Raw genomic sequence first — 5,000 nt, forward strand, 5'->3', positions numbered from 1 at the left:
CCGCGGCCGCCTTCCAGGCAACCCGCTAGAGAAGAAGTCGGCGACCCAGACAGGGAGGGCGGCAGGGGTTACTGAGGCTCCAGCGAGAGGGCGGTACGTGGGTCCCACCGACAGCCGACGGAGGCTCCAGCACCCGGGGCCCGCGCCCCGGAGCGTGCCTGGAGAAGGACCGTCGGGCACGGCGGGGGACCGCAGCGCGCCCCTGCTCGCTCTCGCGACGTGTTTGGCCCTGCCGAGCCTCGCGGCTCCCTGGGTTTTCGGACCCCTGGGTGGGCTGCCGGAGCCGCTCGACCTCGCAGGGCGGAGATCTCGGCCGGCTGGCCCCACGGCGCGGAGGGCCGGGCACGCGCCCGGGCCCCCCCCCAAAGGAGGAAAGTCCCAATCGGCCCCAGGATCCGGGGACGCGAAGAGGAAGAGGGACCCGATCCGCCTGAACGCCAGACGCCCCCTGCGGTCGGGGGCGCCGGCCCGCGAAGGACCCTTCCCGTCGCGAACGTGAGCGCCACATCGATCGGAAGGCGAGAGAGGAGCGGGCCCCCCCTCCCTCCGGGGGGCGCCGACAGTCGGAGTTCGCATCCCGGCCACCGGGCCTGCACCGGGGGTGCGAGGGGACGACGGGGTCCCCGGAGGAAAAGAGCCGGAAAAGGGGGGGCTCGGGGGGGCCGGGGGCCGCCCCACCTGCCAACGTGCCCCTGTCCCCCCTCACAAGATCGGGTACAACGCGCAGATTGGTCCCCGAGGCTCATCTCTGGTTCTCACAGGTTCCGAAAAACCTGTTCTCAGAAATCTCCTCGCACCCGTCAAAATGAACTAGTCGAAAAATCCAACCGCCAATTTAGGGGGACCAATCTGAAATCCTATCCGACCTCCTGGTTCTCTCGGTCGGCCGAGGGCACTTTTGGCGACCCCATCCGGACTTCCGTGAGACTGCCGGCCATCAGGTCAACCCGTCACTTTGAATGGGGTTGACCTGATGGCCGAGCAGGGACTTAGACATTTTTTCAGCCTTTTCCTCGGGGTTGACCTGGTGTCCCGGGGGGACTTAGACATTTTTTTCAGCCTTTTCCTCCGGGTTGACCTGGTGTCCCGGGGGGACTTAGACATTTTTTCAGCCTTTTCCTCCGGGTTGACCTGGTGTCCCGGGGGGACTTAGACTTTTTTTCAGCCTTTTCCTCCGGGTTGACCTGGTGTCCCGGGGGGACTTAGACTTTTTTTCAGCCTTTTCCTCCGGGTTGACCTGGTGTCCCGGGGGGACTTAGACATTTTTTTCAGCCTTTTCCTCCGGGTTGACCTGGTGTCCCGGGGGGACTTAGACTTTTTTTCAGCCTTTTCCTCCGGGTTGACCTGGTGTCCCGGGGGGACTTAGACTTTTTTTCAGCCTTTTCCTCCGGGTTGACCTGGTGTCCCGGGGGGACTTAGACTTTTTTTCAGCCTTTTCCTCCGGGTTGACCTGGTGTCCCGGGGGGACTTAGACTTTTTTTCAGCCTTTTCCTCCGGGTTGACCTGGTGTCCCGGGGGGACTTAGACATTTTTTTCAGCCTTTTCCTCCGGGTTGACCTGGTGTCCCGGGGGGACTTAGACTTTTTTTCAGCCTTTTCCTCCGGGTTGACCTGGTGTCCCGGGGGGACTTAGACATTTTTTTCAGCCTTTTCCTCCGGGTTGACCTGGTGTCCCGGGGGGACTTAGACATTTTTTTCAGCCTTTTCCTCCGGGCTGACCTGGTGGCCGAGCGTCTCGCCGTCCGCGGCCGGAGCTAGAGATGCCCCCCCCCCCAGGCCAGCCTGCGAAGCCGCGGCCAGGATCGGGCCCCTGGAAGTCTGACTAAAAATTTTCACCGACCCCAAAAACGGTTAGGGGGGGCCTCATAAAGCCTCCGGAGCGAAAAAAAAAAAACGGAAAAAAGGATCGGGCCCACCCGAGGCAGGGGAGTCAGTAAGGGAAAGGGGACGAGGCGGCCCGGAGCCGGGTGCCCGGAGCCGGGTGCCGGCGGCCAGGATCGGGCCCCTGGAAGTCTGAAAAATTTTTTTCACCGACCCCCAAAGTGGTATTGGGGGGGGCTCATAAAGCCTCCGGAGCGAAAAAAAAAAAAAACGGAAAAAAGGATCGGGCCCACCCGAGGCAGGGGAGTCAGTAAGGGAAAGGGGACGAGGCGGCCCGGAGCCGGGTGCCCGGAGCCGGGTGCCCGCGGCCAGGATCGGGCCCCTGGAAGTCTGAAAAAAATTTTTTCACCGACCCCCAAAGTGGTGTTGGGGGGGGCTCACGAAGCCTCCGGAGCGGAAAAAAAAAACGGAAAAAAGGATCGGGCCCACCCGAGGCAGCGGAGTCAGTAAGGGAAAGGGGACGAGGCGGCCCGGAGCCGGGTGCCCGGAGCCGGGTGCCCGCGGCCAGGATCGGGCCCCTGGAAGTCTGAAAAAAAAATTTTCACCGACCCCCAAAGGGGTGTTGGGGGGGGGCTCATGAAGCCTCCGGAGCGAAAAAAAAAAACGGAAAAAAGGATCGGGCCCACCCGAGGCAGGGGAGTCAGTAAGGGAAAGGGGACGAGGCGGACCGGAGCCGAGTGCCTACGGCCATACCGGACGGAAGGCCCCCGATCCCGTCCGATCTCGGAAGGTAAACCGTCCCGGGCCTGGCTAGTACTTGGATGGGTGACCGCCTGGGAATCCCAGGTGCCGTAGGCAGCTTTTCCCGCTGCGAGCCAGCTCTCTCCTTTTCTGGGGAACAAGGGCAGGGTCGCCCTGCCAGGGGCCCTGGGGCTGAAGTCCCTGCCGGCCACCAGGTCAACCCGGAGCCTGCCCCTCTGCGGCCAGCAGGTCAACCCCATACCGGCAGGGGGTTGACCTGGTGGCCGGGAAGCAGAGCGGCCAGCAGGTCAACCCCATACATTCAGCGGGTTGACCTGGTGGACGGGAAGGAAAGCGGCCAGCAGGTCAACCCCATACTTTCAGCGGGTTGACCTGGTGGCCGGGAAGGAAAGCGGCCAGCAGGTCAACCCCATACATTCAGCGGGTTGACCTGGTGGCCGGGAAGGAAAGCGGCCAGCAGGTCAACCCCATACATTCAGCGGGTTGACCTGGTGGCCGGGAAGGAAAGCGGCCAGCAGGTCAACCCCATACATTCAGCGGGTTGACCTGGTGGCCGGGAAGGAAAGCGGCCAGCAGGTCAACCCCATACATTCAGCGGGTTGACCTGGTGGCCGGGAAGGAAAGCGGCCAGCAGGTCAACCCCATACATTCAGCGGGTTGACCTGGTGGCCCGAAAGCAAACCGGCCACCAGGTCAACCCGGAGCCTGCCCCCGCGGGCAGGGGCCAAGCGGACCCCCCTCCGCCCGGGCTTGCCCTGCTCCGAGCCGGGGCTTAATCCCCGTCCGGCCACCAGGTCAACCCGGAGCCTGCCCCTCTGCGGCCAGCAGGTCAACCCCATGCCGGCAGCGGGTTGACCTGGTGGCCGGGAAGGAAAGCGGCCACCAGGTCAACCCCATACTTTCAGCGGGTTGACCTGGTGGCCGGGAAGGAAAGCGGCCACCAGGTCAACCCCATACTTTCAGCGGGTTGACCTGGTGGCCGGGAAGGAAAGCGGCCAGCAGGTCAACCCCATACATTCAGCGGGTTGACCTGGTGGCCGGGAAGGAAAGCGGCCAGCAGGTCAACCCCATACATTCAGCGGGTTGACCTGGTGGCCGGGAAGGAAAGCGGCCAGCAGGTCAACCCCATACATTCAGCGGGTTGACCTGGTGGCCGGGAAGGAAAGCGGCCAGCAGGTCAACCCCATACATTCAGCGGGTTGACCTGGTGGCCGGGAAGGAAAGCGGCCAGCAGGTCAACCCCATACATTCAGCGGGTTGACCTGGTGGCCGGGAAGGAAAGCGGCCAGCAGGTCAACCCCATACATTCAGCGGGTTGACCTGGTGGCCGGGAAGAAAAGCGGCCAGCAGGTCAACCCCATACATTCAGCGGGTTGACCTGGTGGCCGGGAAGGAAAGCGGCCAGCAGGTCAACCCCATACATTCAGCGGGTTGACCTGGTGGCCGGGAAGGAAAGCGGCCAGCAGGTCAACCCCATACATTCAGCGGGTTGACCTGGTGGCCGGGAAGAAAAGCGGCCAGCAGGTCAACCCCATACATTCAGCGGGTTGACCTGGTGGCCGGGAAGGAAAGCGGCCAGCAGGTCAACCCCATACATTCAGCGGGTTGACCTGGTGGCCGGGAAGGAAAGCGGCCACCAGGTCAACCCCATACAGGCAGCGGGTTGACCTGGTGGCCCGAAAGCAAACCGGCCACCAGGTCAACCCGGAGCCTGCCCCCGCGGGCAGGGGCCGGCATACCCCCGTCCGTCCGGGGTCGCCCTGCCCCGGGCTCCGGGCTTAAGTCCCGAGCGGCCACCAGGTCAACCCGGAGCCTGCCCCCGCGGGCAGGGGCCGGCGGACCCCCGTCCGTCCGGGGTCGCCCTGCCCCGGGCTCCGGGCTTATTCCCCGTCCGGCCACCAGGTCAACCCGGAGCCTGCCCCCGCGGGCAGGGGCCAGGCGGAGCCCCGTCCGTCCGGGGTCGCCCTGCCCCGGGCTCCGGGCTTAAGTCCCGAGCGGCCACCAGGTCAACCCGGAGCCAGCCCCCGCGGGCAGGGGCCGGCGGAGCCCCGTCCGTCCGGGGTCGCCCTGCCCCGGGCTCCGGGCTTAATTCCCGTCCGGCCACCAGGTCAACCCGGAGCCTGCCCCCGCCGGCAGGGGCCAGGCGGACCCCCGTCCGTCCGGGGTCGCCCTGCCCCGGGCTCCGGGCTTATTCCCCGTCCGGCCACCAGGTCAACCCGGAGCCTGCCCCCGCGGGCAGGGGCCAGGCGGAGCCCCGTCCGTCCGGGGTCGCCCTGCCCCGGGCTCCGGGCTTAAGTCCCGAGCGGCCACCAGGTCAACCCGGAGCCAGCCCCCGCGGGCAGGGGCCGGCGGAGCCCCGTCCGTCCGGGGTCGCCCTGCCCCGGGCTCCGGGCTTAATTCCCGTCCGGCCACCAGGTC

General features: G+C 65.7%; 1 non-coding gene across 1 annotated transcript; it reads left to right on the forward strand.

Annotated features, from left to right (window-relative positions):
- The first annotated feature begins 2,559 nt into the window (after positions 1-2,559).
- LOC141979733 (5S ribosomal RNA) lies at positions 2,560-2,678 on the forward strand. The gene has a single exon (XR_012637127.1). It is a non-coding gene; the product is annotated as a 5S ribosomal RNA (ribosomal RNA).
- The last annotated feature ends 2,322 nt before the right edge of the window (positions 2,679-5,000 follow it).

The sequence above is a fragment of the Natator depressus genome, chromosome 28, assembly GCF_965152275.1.
Source record: "Natator depressus isolate rNatDep1 chromosome 28, rNatDep2.hap1, whole genome shotgun sequence".
Classification (NCBI taxonomy): Eukaryota; Metazoa; Chordata; order Testudines; family Cheloniidae; genus Natator; species Natator depressus.